The following is a 19,321-nucleotide window of genomic DNA, read 5'->3' as shown; positions in this document are numbered from 1 at the left end:
ATTGTAACCCAATAATTTGGGTATTTAATGACTATTCGTAGAGTATTTATTTGATTTTTTTTTTGTGTAGGTATTTATTTGAATATTTAGAGAGTAATTATTAGGATATTTAATTGTGTATCTTGTTATTAATTATTAATGGTAAAAGCTTAGTCTGCTAGTGACCCGAAAGACTTATTTCACTTTGTACCTATCGCAATAAAGATTTGAATCTCGTATTTTCCAAAATCCATGAACCTGTCCGCAAAGATTCGCGGCAAAGATGTAGTTTGACCAGTGTACAAACTTCGCACCAGTTGCCATAGAGATTACAAGAAACGAATGTCCCCCAATCTTGTCCTTCTTAGGACGCCATCAACAGGAAACGAATGGAATCACAATTTTTACGAGACCTCTCCTTTCACCCCTGTTAGTTCTACTTGGCCCTATAAAACCAGAAAGCCCAGAAGCCTATTATGTACCACCACAACCGTTGAAGGGCCGTCAGAAGGGAGACGTTACCCGTATTGAACGGCGTGTTGGATATAAACTGAAGTCAGCGAGATTCTCTTTCATCCCTTCCACGTGCAATGTACTCGGTGCCGTGGTGCTATACCGGAAGTTATGTTTCGTTTTACAGGCGCATGTTTCTATGTCCACTTTTTTGTATCGCTTCCGCAAGTACTCCGACGGTGATCCCGGGCACCACCCTCCCCCATCACCCCAACGTTACACCTTCTAGACGCCTTGATATTTAAACAAAACAAACACTTCTTACAGCCACAGTTGAGATAGTTGCATTAAAAAAAAACGATGTTAATATATGACTTCAAAAACATTATCTAGTTCTATGTATCTAATTTTTTTCCCCTGAAAGTTGACACTACTTTTATTAAATTCACGATTTTACTTTTTAAAGATGCGTCTTCCTGGCAGCGTCTGTGTCTTATCTATCTATTCTTTAAAAGAAAAAAAAAAAAAAAAAATTACAAGAGCAGGAAAGATACACCCACCACTCCTCCCATCATTCGTCTATTTCGTTGGCTCTTATCTTATCTTGCATCAGGGAACTGTGAGAGACAAGGAATGCATCAGGGAACTTGACTTGTTCAATTCAGAGTTAAGTCCGTGTGGGGGAGTGGGGTGGGGTGTGTCCTCGCTCTCTAGTGTCTGAAAACATTATCTTCAGCAACGCTTATACTTCTGCTCTCGATTTTTTTAAAGGCGCAATTACTGTCTGCTATTTAAGTCATTCTCATTCAAACAGTTGAAGACTAGACTCAGTGGGGGAACGCCTAGAAGAAAAAAAAATCTTCATTTTATAACTGTTCCCATTTTTCTTTTCTTAGAAAAAAAAAATGTGTCAAGGTATTTCTAATAATTTATAGAGAAAGACAGAAGGAGAGGAACAGTGAGAGAGAGAGAGAGAGAGAGATTGAATGGAAGAGAAACAGGAGAGAGAGAGAGAGAGGCGGAGACAAGGAGACACAGAAAACGACGACGAAACAGAAACAGAGAGATCCAAAGAGATGGAATAAGAGAGTAGAGACAAAGAGACATAATGGAAAAGAGAGAGACAGAGATATTGAGAATGAGAGAAACAGGACAGACACATACAAAAACAGTGAATGAGATAGAAACACAGAAAGAGAGAGAGAGAGAGAGAGAGAATTAGAGAGATGTAATAAAGAAAATCTTTACCAAACAAGACGACAGAACAACTAAATCAGCATTTCTTAATTTTTTTATCCAAAGCTATCTGTGCATTTATTTTTATTTCGCAATAACAATTCTTACTTCTTAAAATACGCACACACACACACACACACACACACAGCATTGTCTGTCCATTATAATACGCTCACTTCCCCACGTTTCCTCACACCCCACCCACTAAACAAAACAAAACAAAAAACAAAAAAAAACAGTCCGCCAGGTGGACGCCTAAACTTAGTAAAAAGAAAAAAAAACCTCTTGGTCTAGGCTTCAGATCAAAACCAAGTTGATTTATTTTATTAGCATTCAATTTGATCAGTTCGTATTTTACTTCTGCAATTATTGCACGCGTGCTAGAGCCTAAACGTAACGAATTGTTTGTTTGTTTGTCTAACCCAACACCCTGTCTTTAGGTCTTGGATTGTCTATAAATATCATCATGATGACATAGACTGTCTTGAAGATTTTCATATTTATACATTAATTGTCAGTGAGGAAATGTGTTTTACGATTGTACAATACATATAGTGTGTGTGTGTGTGTGTGTGTATGTTTGAATGTGAGACATATTATTGCTGGGGCGTTAACTTTCAGAGTCAATAAATGTATGTTGTTAAAAACTACAACTTCGAGAACAAAACTTACTAACGAATTTATAATTCACTTTTCTATCTTTTAAGTTTGTAATTCAGAAGTTCCTATGTTTTTCAATATTTACAAATAATTTCTGCATTTGGTTACTTCGTAATGCTCTTTCTACACAATTTAAGGACAGTCGTAGACGGCGGAAGTAGAACCTTAACCGAGCCCCAGTCAAACAACGGATATGTTCTGTGCTAGATTTAGTAATGTACCTATGTCACTCATGGGTCTGCTTATCGACTGGAAATACTGTATAATATTGTTACACTTTTGTTACTCTGTTTCCTTTGGTGTTGGGGCTTACTTATGAGATTTGCAAGATACCCTAACAACAAAGGAACGATTGCCATAGTTGAAAATGTCTTCATTTAGTTATAGCCTACATTTTAATCCAGAATATAAACAAACAAACAAACACAACTGTAGGTGTATGTATTACAAGAGTTATGCTCATTTGTCTTTGTTAGTTACGTCCCATGACAACAATTCTTATTAATCAAGATGGCGTCATATTAATCATTATATTTGAAGATTACAGATTACAGTTAATTTAATTTTGCCAGAATTCGTTGAACTTTTACAGTCTTTTTTTTTTTTTGTCGCCGATGAAGGTCTTATAGCCCAAACGTTCTAATTTTCGGTCCTTGGCTTGAAAATTGTTTGTTCTACTAGTTTTGGAAGTTAGAGATGAAGTCTAGTCTAAACAGGGCCGACCTTACGCATAGGCAAACTAGGCCGCTGCTTTGGACCTATAATGACATTTTGCGGGGGCCTCACACAATCTACATTTTTATTATTTTAGAGAAGAAATAGCGAAACCTATTATTACTGGAGTACACTAGCTTCTTAATTAATTAATTTGTTATTTTTTTTTAAATTTTTCTTTTTAATTTTAGGCCACCAAATTCACTTCGCCTAGGGCCCCCAATCACCTAAGGCCAGCCCTGGTAGAGTTCGATCTCGGAACTCTTGAGATGATAGTCCGATGCGCATATCACTCGACCAAGCAGGCATCCGTGCAGCGGGGTTCCTTATATTTATGCCTATTGTATTTTTTTTTCCTTTTAACTGTTCCTTCCTGCAGCAGTAAAATCTTGATATCAATCTTTTATTTTGAGACTATATTAAAAAGCGTCAAATATATTTAGCCTATGTTGTCGAGGTAAAGAACTTGATTGGGCGGCCTTGTTGGGCCGTGCTGGGCGCTCGTAACGCAGACACCAGTAGTAAGCATCAGACACACACACAGGTCGTTGCACAAGGTGGTAAACAAGAAGAAAAGGGATGGCCAAAAGTGGGAGATTATGAGAGTACTGACTCAGACCCATCCCCCCCCCCGCCCACTCCACTTCTTCGCCACAGCACCCTCAAGAAGGCGCCGATTTAATATCGTTTCGTCTGACTCATCGTGTTAAATAGATCGTCGACACCTGGGCGAGAGTGGATAAGATAGGGAGGGGGGGAGATACAACTTTCTCCTTTACCTTTAATGTATCTGACCAACCAACCTCCGCCCACCCCACCTTTTTTTTTCTTTTCTTTTATATTTTGTTCACCCCCCCCCCTTTTACCCCCCCCCCCACCTCGTGTTCCCCAATTTCTGTGGCCTGCACTGACCTAGAGCAAATCACTTCTTTGTGGTGAGCCAACCGGCTAAATATAGAACCAGTGGTTGAACATTTCAAACACTGCTAACCCTACACACACACATACATTGGTGTTTTGTTTTTTTTTAAATTATTGAGATCTTTTATATCTGTTGCTTTCAATTTAATGAACGTAAGGTTGTTACTATAAATAGCTCTTTCATTGTCTTGTTCTCCGGTGCTTAGGAGCATTGCGAACAATGCAAGACAATATGATTCCATGTTCGTTACACGTTGGACTTTATATTTATAACCTGTAGGATGTCATAAATATGAAATGTGTAACATTATTTTCAGTTTCTCTACATCAGAGGTTCTCAATGTTTTTTTGACCCCGAAACCCTTTAAATAGTCAAAACCTGCCCACGGACCCCTAAATGAAAAAGCTACATAAATGCATAGTATATAAGTTACAAAGTTAAATGTATATAATGTTACATGTGTATACAGTATGAACTTCATAGAATGTGTAACTTTAAAAAAAAATACATTTTAAAAACATTGAAGTTAATGTGAAAAGTATTTAGTTTGGGTCAGTCATGTAATTCATATTGTAATAGATCTAGACTAACAATAATAAATCTGTGCCATTACAAATATTTTTATAAATTGTTTTTGTTTAGCACAATTTCATACTTTTAGCTTTCTCACTACGCTATGATCCTATCACTTGTCTGGAACCGTTGAAAAGATATAAGGGGGAGAAAGAAGGAGGTATCTGGGTGATCGCTTTTTAATGCATTTATAAAAAAAAAGGTGAACAACCTGAATACGAACTTAGGGCTAACGCCCCCCTCAAACCAATACAATAACCACTATGCCAGCGAATCCCTTATGAAAATAGAAGATTTTAAAGTTATCTACTGATAGCTCAAACTTTAAAGCGGCGATCTAAAAAAGTATTTATGAGGCTAATTCAACGTATACAACCGCATCAGTCAAGTACTCTTTATTTCCCTTGTTCGAGATACCAAACAAAATAATTAATTACCAATTTAACTAATTGGTTATTTTTTTTAATTAATTCCTTTTTTTTTTTTTGTCAGATAAAAGAAATAATTGTACAAAATTTCTGATTGATCCGAAACCTTTTTTTTTTTATCAGACAGAGTGAGTAAAAATTGAGATTTTGTAAGTGAATGTATGTCTGGCTCAACTACCAAGGTTAGTCTCTTTAACATAATTTTTAAGCTAATACTGCTTTATGGAGCAGAGACCTGGAGAACCACTATCACCACCTTGAAAAATCCAGGTATTCATCAATACCTTCCTGAGGAAGATTCTTATGATCCGCTGGCCAGACAAAATCTCGAATGAGGAACTGTGGCAAAGAACAAAGCAGCAGGCCATTGAAGTAGATATCCTTCAGAGACGCTGCAGATGGATCGGTCACACCCTTCGCAAGCCTGCATCCAGCATAACAAGGCAAACCCTTACCTGGCACCCCCAAAGAAAGAGGAAGAGAGGACGCCCAGGAATACATGGCGCCGCGATTTGGAAGCAGATGGGCAAGACGTGGGGACAGTTGGAGAGACTCGCCCAGAACCGAGATGCTGGTTGGTGTCCTATGCCCCAGCAAAACACAAATTTCAATGAGCACTAATTGCTAGTTGGTTTCTTTGATTTGTGATGAGGCTCATTACGGCACTGAATCCACGTTACTAAATAAGAAGATGGGAAAGCAGCCAACAACTTCATAATGCACGCTATAAAATTGGCATCTGTTTTTGTCACCAGACTTTGAGGTCTCCTTGTTCACACATTGGTTTAAGTTCCTCGTTTGAATATTTCAAAAAGCAACTCCTGTATTAGTATGAATTCATCTGTGATTGGGGTTCGACTTGGTACCCGTGCTAAGAGGTTCAATACCAAGTCGGTAATATTCAAATGAAGAATGTCTTCAAATCTTTGGTTTATCTTATCTTCTTATCTTATATAATACAGACGTTAGTGAATATTTTAAAAACCTGCTCCTGTATTAGTATGAATTCATCTGTTATTGGGGTCCGAGTTTGTTCACGCACTAAGGGGTTCAATGCCAAGTCGGGAATATTCAAGTGAAGAAGCTCTTCAAATATTTGGTTTAGGTTGTCATAGAAAATACGAAAAACATGCATATATGTAACCCTTCCGGACCAAATTAAACAAAGGACGTTTGGGCCACGAGGCCTTCATCAGCTACAAAACAAAACAAAAAAAAAAAGACCAACAATTAACACAAACTAGTCTTAAGTTAACTTATCTGTCCGATGTTGTTCTCTATCGAGGCAGAAAAGAAATGAGCTACGTTGGAGTAAAGGCGCGGGAAATCGGAAGGGGGCGGTGATATCAGGGAAAGATGAATTGAGAAAATGGGTGTAGTGTTTGTATCCATCTCATTTGAAATAAAAGTGTGTTGGTTGTTGATCCCATTAGGTTGGAGGGTGCCTGACATGTAAACAAGTTTTCGATCTGCAGACGGGTGTTTTTTTCGTTGCATTGTTGTATAGCAGTGACGAGTAGATCACAGTGGTACCCCTATGATGTGCGTTATTAAAATGGATAGAGACGGGCTTGGTCGCAAAATTACGAATGTCTCTAAGGTGTTCTTGGAGTCGTGTTTTTAAGGTCCTGCCTGTGTTTCCAATATAGATCATTTGACACCTTGAGCATATTATAGCATATATGACTCCTCTACTATTACAGTTAAATTTGCCACTGATCAAGATCAAAACTAAGCAACTAAGCCGGTCTCTATCCATTTTAATACACACAGGCAGGGTTACATATATGCATGTTTTTCGTATTTTCTATAGAGTCGTTTACCCCTGCAGCAGTAAATCTTTGTCTTTTTAGGTTGTAATAGTACGCAATAGACATATTAAACAGTAGTACGGGGCGGGTTGATTATTAAAATTATCCGATTGGATAAACTGGCTTTTAGTGAAGTAGTTATTTTTTTTTTTACGGTCTTGTCACCGTGAGTCCATGATGGGGGACACGCATCTTTGGTGAAAGCGGTCAAGAAGTCTTAGTTGCTTTCTATGTAGTGTCCATATCTCAGATCTATTTAGAAGGGTTAACTATGCTTATTGCGTGTTCTACATTTAATTGTGTTTTTCTTACACAGTGACAAATATTATATTCAGTTTAAAAAGGGTGAGAATGTACATGAATTAAAACGACAAATTTGATTTTTTTCATGTTTAGTTCTCGTTGTCATTCAAGCTGTCAGATTTCGGACTGAAGTTAGATATTAGAAATTCGTAAATAGTTTTTTTCTGGTTTGCAACATGACTTTGAACAAAATTCACTTAAAAAGAGTCCTTCGTGGTGCCAGAACCGAGACAATTCATTATGGAAGCCCTAAACACTAACTGGCGGCGTCGAAACCTGCGGCTTTAGCAGTGCGCGTGGCCCTGGGCGAGTGTCTTGTGCGGGGCCCTGAGCCGTAAGGGACAATACTAAGGGTAGACTATATATTCCGCTAATCCGTATCTAACGCTGTAACAATAACAATTCAGTATGTCCGTCTCTAACGCTGTGTGCCTTATTTTTGTTACAAATCGTAGAACATTTTGTTGGTAATGTTGGCCTACTATTGGCCACTAAAGTACACTATATACTGTATTAAAAGATTTTTCTTTCAAATTAAACAAAAATACTCCCATGGCCTCAAAATGTCTATGCACAGTAGCCTATAGGCGAAAGCAACCATACCAAAGCATGACTAAATGCATGACGCGTAGGACGTAATCATCTTCTTTTTAGAAGTAACGTCTGTATCATATAAGAAGATAAGATAAGTTGATTTTGTCTATATTGCATTAAAAGTTATATATATATAATATTGTTCTCAAAGAAGGTATTTCAAGTTCTATAAGTTAATATATAATACGCCTACAGCGGTATAGTTGTCTACCAGCAAATTGGTGATACAAATCAACGACCGTCCACAACACGTAGGACCATTTCTTTTTTTACCATTGGGACATTTAAAAAGTCACATTAAAAAAAAAACGAATCAATTTCTATCGTGCACAAAAGCAAAATTGAAATAATTTCTTTTACGCCAGATTGGGAAAATTACACACAAGTATTAAATCCCAGACAATGGTTTGTCAATGAATGGTCAATGTTTAGACCCAACAAAGATTGACATTCAGCAAGTCAACAAAATTGTCCAGCCAACTCCCACCACTCCCCCCTTCCTCAAATTATTTCTTTTGTATCGATCTTTCCCTCTCACTTTGTCATGGATACGTTGACAAAAATCTGGGCGCCATTTTGCACTTCTTAACCTTTGACCTTTTGCTTGTTCCGTCATCTCTCAAAGATGGCGTAAAAATTGGAAAAAAAAACAACAACTTTATTCGGATATTTGATTGACAAGGTTGGTGTTATATGTCTAGTTTTAGGAGTGTGTTGCCATTGTCAAGTGACTATCTCTCCTCTCCGAACGACCATATTCATTCTTTCTTTATAGTCAGTCAAATGTCAAAAGATGGAAGAAAGTAGGTCAGAAGCAGACGTGAGAAATGTCAATGAAAAAATGGATTGATTTCAATCTAACATTTCACTCCTATTATTATGGTTAGTTTGCTAAGTTAATAGAGCGTCGCAATGATAACGCGAATGTCATGGGTTCGATTCAAATACTGGCCAATTTATTTTTTTCTATTTATTTTTTTATTTACAATTAAAACATGAATGTGAAATGTGCTCTATAATTTGAACATCAAGGAGGCATTGAGTTGATTAAAAAAAAACAAGTTAAATATAAAACATACTTTAGAAAACAATTGCTTCTATTGAGTAAAATAGCATCAATTATTTGGAATCAATCATGTAATCAATTCTGTAATCGTAATCAATCATGGAATCAATCATGGAATCGATCATCTGGAAGAAGGTTTCCTTGCTACATTTTCAAAAGCAATAAAAAAAAAATTAGGTCTTCTGGAGTCGGAATTCGAGCTCGAGTTTCCTTGATAATGTGTTATCATTTAGCCACTGAGCTATTCAAGTACTTATAAAAATAGAAGATTTTGTTACTCTGTTTCTCTTTTAAAATTTTTAACGAATTACCCAATTTTTTACATTAATATTATAATTGTCACTGGTTGCCCGTCGACAATTTAGTATATCTACCATTAAAATAAAAATATTAATTACGACTAATTGATTAACTTTTTTAATTTTTTTTTTTTTATTTATTCATGTGTTGCAATCAACCAATCGTCTCGTCTTTAAAGTGCAGAAGTTTCAAAGTGAAAATTGAGATCAGTGATGGAGGGAGAATAAGTTAGAGAGAAAGAAAGAGAGGAAGGCCGAGAGAGGGGAGAGAGGAAGTTAGAGGAGGGAGAGAGATTGAGGAAGAATGAGGGAGAGAGAGACATAGATTTCTTTTAAAGCAAGTCCATATCAGAAGTTGATCAAGTTAAATAAATTTTATAGCCACAGCTTCAAGCCGCTTTTGTTGTTGTCAATCAGACACACACCAAAGACGTTGAGAGGCTATTAATCCCTTTAACACAACATTTTATAACCAGATATAGATTTTTAGCGTTGGCAGCTCTTTAAAAAAAAAACTGGGCACGTCGCCATCGTGTAGCCAGGTTGGGCGATGTATAATGACTTACTGTCTAGACCAGGGGTGGGCAACATTTTTGTATCGAGGGCCGCATTAAAAAAAGTTTAGTAATGGCGGGCCGCATATATATCCCTTGTGGAGCATCACCAGAGGATGCTGACCATGTCCTTCAATGGTGCATACTAAATCAAGGGACCCGAACAAGACTCTCGAAAGATTATTCGGAGAACTGCCTGATCTAGAAATCACTACGCGGTTCATCTCAGATATAGGATTACTGATCTGAACCCTTCAACATGTAAAATGAGAACGAAGGAGAAGAACTGGTGTATGCGTACCCAAATATTGTGAACAGCAGCAAAGGTTTTTTAAGTGTGGAACTACAGCTTCTGGCACCCATAAAACTCCCGTGGTAATGATGACTGGAGCTTCTCTTTGCTTTGAGTTATGACCTGTGGAGCTGAATCGGCTTTTCTTAATAAGTGTTGTACTTTGAATCATTTCACTAAAGATAGTTTCACCTTTCAGCAAAGGAAAATGACAAAAAAACTTTTTTTTTTGCCGGCCTGTAGAAATGGGAAAGCCTTGTTTGAAAAGATTTAACATGCTTTTACATTTCATATGTAAACAATTAATTGCAATGGCAATTATAGAAAACATGAAATTTTGTCTTCCACTCTTCATTAGAATGTCCTTGAGATTTTATATTCTTCTCCTTTGCCTTGCCCATGCTAAGCTAGCATTGGATTATTTATTCATTAATCAGAACTACCCGTGGTTAACTCCCCTAGCCTTAGTACGTTTCATAAGGTTACGTTATTTCATGTTTTAATGTTCAAATTCTATGCAGTTTTGTGCAAACTTTCCTGTTTCAAGTTTATGGTTCTCAGTCAAAGATCGAGCTCCATCAGTTGTTACACTTGCCATCTTGTTCCAAGCCTACCCAACACTCAGACATTGTGTCTTGAATTGAGTGTATTGATGTATAGCCAATAAGCATAATCTTTGTTAACTTAAAACTCTTTTTTAATGAGACAGTTACAATAATTTATATAGATATTTCTTTTTAAATATTTGCATTTTTTATATCTATACACTGTGGGCACACCTGATTTCTGTAGGTGTCGGCGGGCCGCATAAAACCCCTCGGCGGGCCGCATGTGGCCCGCGTTCCGTAATTTGCCCACCCCTGGTCTAGACTTATCAGAATTTTTTTTTTTCATATGGGGCCTGAACGCTGGATCTAGAATTTATGTGTATGACTTGATCACTAGAATTACAGAATCAACGCAGACTTTATCGCTGCGGATGGATTCGAATCCATTTTGACGTTGTCACTACACGATATTTGTTTTGTTTTCAAAGTTTCGGATGTTTCTACAGAAATGAAGATTGTTTTATCATATTCCTAACATCCCGCACGACAGATGTTGATGGCGGCGGACAGTGCTCGAACCAGGGACCATCCAGACGCAAGTCTACAGCGCATTCCACATGATTAGGCAGTCATTCATTCAGCATTACCAATAAACAAAACTTATTCCCTAAAAGCTCACTCGTGCAGGTAAAGTAGCCTTATTATTCTGTGTGGCCAATCGCTTAATTAAGAGAGTACATTACCTGCACTGCGTTTGACCGCCATGACGTTCCCATTTCAGTTGTCACAAGAAAAATTGCAATGAACCCTAGAACGTAAACTGCCTATATCAGGATTCAAAAACCTTGTGGGCACCACTCTACCACTCAGCCACTAACACTCTATGACGCACTCAGCCACTAACACTCTATGACGCACTCAGCCACAAACACTCAATGACATACACATTTGTTAAAGAAAACATCGTTTCGACACAATTTTATGTCAGGTGGCATGCCAGTACTTTGGCGCCAAAACCAAAAAAAAAAAATATTCTTGGCTACGGCGGTGTGTGATCAAAATAATGGCAAAGGCATTTTGTCTCCTAAAAAATTGACCAAGACTTTCGCCCAAAAATTGACTAAAGCAATGTGGCAAATAAAAAAAGATGACTAAAGCAGCATGTCGGAAAAATAAATAAATACTAATTTAAAAAGGCAGTTAGTCGCAAAAAAGAAAAGTGACTAAAGCAGTTCGCCGTTAAAAAATTAACTTAGGCAGTAAGTTGTCAAAAAAAAAAATCGACAGAGGCAATATATTTCGAAAACAAAATCTTGTCTGAGGCTATATGTCGCAAATAATAAAGATTAAGACATTATGTCGGAAATTAAAAAAAAACAAAAAAAACTGACTTAAGTCATGTATCGCCAAACATATCTTGGCTAAGTCAAAGTGTCGCAAAAATAACTTGGCTAAAGCGATGTGTGACTGAAACCAAAAACAAAACAAAAACAAAAACTCGTGATGCGTACTTGATGTAAAGGTGTTAGCTCCAAAGCTTGCACTCTAGTCTAAGGAAAGACATCTGCAAGTACTTTATTCTTGGGTACAAGGAACATTCCATTGATTTCATGAGCATCGCAGGTAAACAAAGGCTTCGTCTTACCTTGCTTGACATCACCTCCAAGGCTCAGGTTGTTAAGACTAGATCTCTCTTCTTAGTACTGGATGTTTACTGTTCGATTCCAGTCATTCCCTGAAAGCATGCCTCTTTTATTTGTAGTACTCTGTTTCTTATTGTTGATATACTTATTGTTATGGTGTTGAAGTTGAGACCCAAACGAATGTCGCTTTTCTTTTGAAGACAGAATCTAGCGTTAAACAACAAACAAATCTTTGTAGATATGCGATTTTTTAAAATGTGTATAGCGCCTCTTTGATGCTTATAGCATGCTCAGTGGTTTTTTTTATGTGTGGACCAGTTGGGGGAGGGGGGGGGGGGGAAGGGGTCTCCTGGTGCAGGTTTCCGAGCTGCCTTTCGACTCAGCTCAAGTCGGGTGTCGAACTCGGGACTCCGGTAGGTAACCTAGCGGTTTATGCCGTACACATCCACTTTCTCTGACTGTAGGATTGCAAGTCTTTATTATAAATTATTTACAAAGGATTACTTTATCAGTGAAGACTTTGTTGTAAAGGGTTGTTATTGTGTTGGGAAGTTGGAGTCTTTTTTTTTTCAATGCCTCCTATAAGCTCACACCTTCTAGTCCTAGGAAGGTGGAATATGGAAGTAAAAAATGAATTTCTTTATTTGAAGCCAATATATTGCAAGTAGAAGTATGAATCATTATCTCAAATGGATAAAGCGTCGCGCTAATAACGTAAAGTCGTGGGGTTCATTAACATAACGGCTTTTTAAATAATTCTCTTTACGTCTGGCAAACAAATAAGATAAGACCTGTTTAGTTTCGAAGATTATTTGAACATAAAGTAGGAATAATTAAAATTTCTGTTTTCCAGTAATTGCTAATATCAGATTCTTTGATATCGATTCTGGGACAATATTTTGAAAAATATATGTTTCATAATTTAAGTCAATACAGTAGATATGTAATGTAGCTACCATTTAGTGTATTTGTAGGGTATAGTTGGCAGTATTTCATATATTTGCGCTATTAGCACGACGCTTTCGCTAACTAACCGGTCATATAAGAAACCGGTAAACATGAATGTATGCTAGAAACATCTAAATCAGTGATTCCCAAAGTGGTCCATATAGACCCCCAGGGGTCTACGAAGACCTCCAAGGGGTCTACGAAAGTAAAAAAATAAATTGGGGGTCTATGAGATGTCCACGGGGGTCTACGGTAATAGATTTCATTTAAGCAGGTCGTAACTTAATTTTCACATTCCATTAATGTAATTATTTCATACACTAATATATGATTTGTACCCGAGTTAATCCTTTCAATATTTATCCTGCTATTGGAACGAAACATTCTTGTATTCAATTTCAATACTTATTTAAATAGCTTAATTTTGTCTACATGTAACTAATATTTAGAAAAAAAAAAGGAATGTAGACAGTACAGCATTAATTATTTTAAAATGGGATTCATTCCTTCCTTGTCAAACACATAGTTGCCTAAGTGACTTATTTATGACGATATGAAACCAGTTACGCTGGATGATCATCTGAGGCAATGCCACCCTGACAAAAATTAAGATTTCAACAACTTTCGAACACTCAAAGTTCAGAATAGACCCACAAAATCTCTGTTCGACATCATATAGAGAAGATTTTGGTTTGTGAGCGTCTTACAAGATTTCTTTACTTATAGCAAAATACGGAAAACAGCAAAGTTCAAACATTGTTATTACCTTTTTACAAAAACCTACATCTGTTACTATTAAAAGAATTTCTTTAAGCGACAATACAGTTTAAGGTCGCTTCGGTGGCATGAGTTATAAAATTAAAACCTTCTTATGTAAATCTTTGCAAAAGATATAAATACAGTTTGGTCTGACAAGGTGTAGCGCTGTGTGCTACAAACTGTCTAATGTTGACCATCTTATCTCATCTCATCTATGCCTGTGGTCCTTTCTGGGCATAGGCCATCAACCAGCTTTTTCCAGGCATCTCGGCTCTAGGCGAGACTCTCCAACTGTCTCCACGTCTTGCCCATCTGCTTGGCATCTGCTTCCAAATCGCGGTGCCATGGTAAAGCTCAAGCAGCCTTCCATTAGCTGAAGAACACCTGGGGATCTAGGGAAAAAAGCACCACCACCAATATTAGGCTATGTAACACCATTGTTAAGCCGATACTACTTTATGGAGAAGAGACCTGGAGAACCACCATCACCACCATGACAAAAAAATACAGGTATTCATCAATAGCTGCCTGAGGAAGATTCTTATAATCCGCTGGCCAGACAAGATCTCGAATGAGGAACAGTGGCAAAGAACAAAGCAGCAGCCCATTGAAGTAGATATCCTTCAGAGACGCTGGAAATGGATAGGTCACACCCTTTGCCAGCCTGCATCCAGCATAACATGGCAAGCCCTAGCCTGGAACCCACAAGGAAAGAAGAAGAGGGGACGGCCCAGGGATACATGGTGGTAATGGTCACCGTCTCCTTATATTTCCTTAAGGTTGACCGACGAGACCTGGTTTAGGCTCCAGTTACTCGCCTCTGCCCTTCTCCTGTTAATAAAAACAGTTCCGCAGATTTAATATTTGAGCCACGCGTGAAAGATCAAGAAATACACGAGAAACTGTTCTTTGCGAAACCTTTTACAATGATACTTAAATCATATTAATTAATTAATTAATTAATATTTAATGTTAGAAGGACTAATTAATAGAAAAACATATTTGTGTATAAAACATTATATCCGTAGTTGTGTAGTTTTAAATTACTATTTCACTCTTCAACGCACTACAGTTAGAAATTTGTTTAAAAATAATGTTGATGAATTTGCAAAAATTTGCAAGTTGAGTAGGGGGTCTACCGAAAACCAGAAAACATGGCAGGGGGTCTACGAGACAAAAAAGTTTGGGAACCACTGATCTAAATGATACGTAAATAAAATGGCCGCTAATAAATTTTTTAAATGACTTCTTTCCACATATTGTAAATAATTTATCGTAGTTTCAGTACTTAATGGAGTTAATCTTTCTGATGTTTTGTTTTAAAAAGTTTTGTCTCAGCCAGAGCTTGTAGACCCATATTCAAAATTTTAGCGTGATAGGAGAATAACATAAATGACTCCAATGTGTAACCATGACAACAGTGTGAGCATATATATGAAGTAGAAATTTAAACAAGCAAAAATTATAAAAAAATATTTAAAAAAAAAACTTTTTTAAGGAGAACAACTCCGCACTCGCAACTATATCTCATAATAATGTAGACGTTAATTCCCTTATTCGATATCAAACAAAATAATTTATTACCAATAATTAATCGACTAATTAGTTATTTTTTAATTTATTCATGTTTTGTTGGGTACAATAAATAATTGTTTAAAAGTTCAACTTGATCCGAGAATGGGTGTGGGAGAAATAACGTGTACAAACTTTTTACCAGACAGAGTGAGTTGATATAAGCTTTGTAAAAAAAAAATACTTCATGACAACACACACGCATACACAGACACAAAGAGTGTTTAGTCGTGTGGTCTCTGCGTGGTATCCTCAGCCTATTAAAAATCTGCATAATTAATTCTGCTTTCTGTCTCCCTCCATTGTGAGACTGTTCTTCAAAGTCCGCTCTTCAACGCTCGATGCTTGACAGCCAATCGTTATTGCCCCTTGAGCTTATGAAATAGTGCATATATATTAGGATTGCTATTATTGTTGTGTTCCATTCAGCCATTCAGTAATACCACATTATAACACAGATACGGATCTCGAAAACGACTCTGACGATTTTCATAGAAATTTTTACAGATTATAAATATCTTTGGTGGAAAAAAAAGATACTAATTGATTGGCAACATAGGAAAAACTCTGGTTTGATCGTAATAATTTTATAATATAATAAAAAAGTATAATTATCTTAAAATCAAATTTGGTCTGGAGGTCTATATCTTGAGCGCACATACGTCAGCGGGTTAGGACATGTGCGGGTCCTGCTCTTGGCAAGACACTGCTGTTTGGTGGACCGTGGAGAGAAGGTCATCGTGACCTTTGTGACACTTCTTCGATTATGGTCAATCAAAATGGCAGGTGAAATAGATCCTACACAGCCTTTCTAATGAAAGACAATGTCTTCTGCTACCCTGCGCTCAATAATCAGCTTGAAAACCATTTTAACAGAAAATTTTTGAGAGTTAAGCCATCCAATGAAATGCTTTGTTTTGAAAGTGATGTTGCTGGAAGGCGTGGGAGGAGGAGGTGGGGGGGGGGGCAGTCACACTTATGACTCCGTTCCCTGTAACATTGCCCTAACTTACCCAATCCAGTCACACTTATGACTCCGTTCCCTGTAACATTGCCCTAACTTACCCAATCCAGTCACACTTATGACTCCGTTCCCTGTAACATTGCCCTGACTTACCCAATCCAGTCACAGTTATGACTCCGTTCCTTGTAACATTGCCCTGACTTACCCAATCCAGTCACAGTTATGACTCCGTTCCCTGTAACATTGCCCTGACTTACCCAATCCAGTCACAGTTATGACTCCGTTCCTTGTAACATTGCCCTGACTTACCCAATCCAGTCACAGTTATGACTCCGTTCCCTGTAACATTGCCCTGACTTACCCAATCCAGTCACAGTTATGACTCCGTTCCCTGTAACATTGCCCTAACCTACCCAATCCAATGTTCATTCACGATTGGCACAGAAACCCCCTACCACGTATTCATAATGTCCAGTTCAATACAGCTATCAATATGTGAGCTCTGCGTTGTCTGGATCGATTCGTTCGAACCAGGGCACGTCACTGTAGTTGTTTGCATTAACCAAAGTCTATTGAGTCCCCTGACGACATTTTGATAGACTTAAATAAAGAAATATAATCTGCATAGATTTTCGTTTTTTAAAGAGATTCATCGGAATTAAATTATTTTTAAATTTGTTATCGCCGTTGCCCTTTTGTTCGTTGTATTGTCTGCTTGACACCCTCGTTAGCCATGGTCTCTTGAAACAGATGAGATTTACAACAGGACTACTCGACAATTGTTTCATCAACGTTTTATTGGTTCACTTCCAATATTTTGATAGCCTGAAATAAAATAAAAAAGTCTTTTATAGATTTCCCCCTAAAAACGATCAGAAATTCGATTAATTATTTAAATTGGTTTTCGCCATCGAGTGTTGGTCGTTGTGCTGTCTACTTGACACCCTCCTAACCATAGTCCCAAAGAAAAAGGATGAGCTTTACATCGTCTGCCCAACGGACTGCAGGGTGTGAGAGCAGAGCCTTACTTTCAAAAACATACAGAACTTTTCTGAGTTAATCTGTTCGTTTTGTTTCGGATGTTTCTTCAGAAGATTTGTACATTCTAGCCACTAACCTTAGACAAGATTGCTGGGGGTTGGACAAGAGTCGAACCGAGGACCATAGAGACGAGTCCAGAGTGCATAAAATGTCTGTAAAATGTTTTACATGATTCGGATGTTCCTTCAGAGTTGAAGATGGTTAATTTCCAAGTCCAAACCTCCCGCAGGACGAAGGGGGATGGGAGCTTGCAGGGTTTGAACCCTGGACCATTAATAAATCTAAACGACAGTCCAGCGCGCAAACCGCACGACCAGGCAGATTCAATATTTGGAATACGTTCCCAGTTATCACAAATAACACACAAGTAATGAAATATAGAAACCTGACAAAATTGGTTCTCAAAATCCATGACTCATAAAAACATCCAGCTATTTACAATTTTGATGATAACGTTCAAGTCTAGCTTAGCGCGCGGGACAACTTTTTCTCTCCATCCATTCACGCGCCATTACGTCACAGATGTAAACATCGTAAATTTGACCTACATGAGCAGACGCGAAAAAAAAAGTGTTTATCAAGTAATCACTCACACACACGCCGCGCATGCGCACATATGTTCTTCATACTTCTGCTGCTACTAGTGATAACATGTGTTTATTAAGTAGCATTTACTTCTTTTTTTTTTTTTTGCGTTTGCCTCGTGAAATGCCGAAGCGCATTTTTAATCAGTTTGTAGCGTTGACAACAGGAACTTTCACCTGAAGCCATTTTGATGAATTGTAAATCTAGTTCTAGTGCCTGAATCCTTCAATTAGTAAAGGTAATGTAATTTCCTTAAAACAGCTACTTTACAAATCCTTTTTAGAGGTCCCCAAAAGACGCTATTAGTTTTGTGTGGTCTGTCTGTCCGTCCGTCCCGTTTAGATCTCGTAAACTAAAAAAGATATTGAATCCGACATCACAGTATTTTAGACCATTCAAAGTTCTGATGCAATGGCTACTTCTTTTTTTTTCTGAAAACGAAAAAATGTCATTTTTTTAAATCAATTATGCAAGCAGTTTTTTTCATAAAAAATACACCTTATTTACAGCTATTCACTATTAATAGTAACAAACACTGGAGGCTATTTAGTAAGGTAGATAACTAATTACCATATTTTTATGTAAGTTCTGTCATAATAACTTCTACATTTACAATAAAAAATGTTTACTTTTTTTTTTTAAGAGTAAAAAAGTATTTAGTGTGCATATAAGTGGAGCTTGATTTAAAACAACAATTAAAAATTAGTTTTTCATATTATTTCGTGATCAAGGGGGAAGCGTGGTCGATAGGCTAAGTGCGCTTGAACATGGCTTGGCTTGGCTACCTATGAATGGGGCTCGAGGTTCGACACCCGACTCGGGCAAAGTTGTGTTGACTGAACGCCTAAAGGCAGCAGGGAAAAACCTTCTTCCCCCACTGGTCCACAAATGAGATTGGACCAAAGGGCTCTGAGCATGCTGTCTTGTTATTTATAAATCGTATCATTGTTTGAGGGTTGTTTGTTTTGTAAACCCAGTTTTGAACTGGAGGGGAAGAAAAAAACATTTATTGAAAACTGCTTGTCTGCAAAAACACCGGTGAAACGATAGATAGATATGGGAGCTAAAAATGTGAAGATTTCACTTAACGTAGATTTTGGACTTTGGTAGATTTAAATCATGATCTAAGTGTAGATCGAGGTATAAATAATCGGAGAGAATAATTTTAGTTAGACAGTTATCTGTTACATAATGCCTGTATTGCTGTTATTTGTTTGATTTCATTTTCTATTTTGTCGTTTTATTTGAACTTAGTTTTTGTGCATATTTATTCTTCACTTTAGTTTGCTCTGTTTGATTGGTCAATATTCATAATACAATATATGTTGTTTGAATTATAAGTAAGGAATCCCCAGTACAACACTTGAATGTTACGTC

At 37.3% G+C, this 19,321-nt stretch overlaps 1 protein-coding gene across 5 annotated transcripts in view; it reads left to right on the top strand.

Annotated features, from left to right (window-relative positions):
- The window catches only part of LOC106070128 (two pore potassium channel protein sup-9-like), a 169,141-nt gene that overhangs the window by 29,691 nt on the left and 120,129 nt on the right, over nucleotides 1–19,321 (top strand). The window contains exon 1 of one of the 5 annotated variants that reach the window (XM_056015358.1): nucleotides 18,066–18,182. The exons of the other annotated variants lie outside the window; for them this stretch is intronic. The gene's annotated coding sequence lies outside the window, so the exon portion shown is untranslated. Of the gene's footprint in view, nucleotides 1–18,065; nucleotides 18,183–19,321 lie in introns of those variants that run through there. 5 annotated transcript variants of the gene reach the window in all.

This window comes from Biomphalaria glabrata, chromosome 17 (assembly GCF_947242115.1).
Source record: "Biomphalaria glabrata chromosome 17, xgBioGlab47.1, whole genome shotgun sequence".
In the NCBI taxonomy this organism is placed as follows: domain Eukaryota; kingdom Metazoa; phylum Mollusca; class Gastropoda; family Planorbidae; genus Biomphalaria; species Biomphalaria glabrata.
The sequence above is the reverse complement of the archived record's forward strand: the minus strand, read 5'-3'. Positions and strand labels throughout refer to the sequence as shown.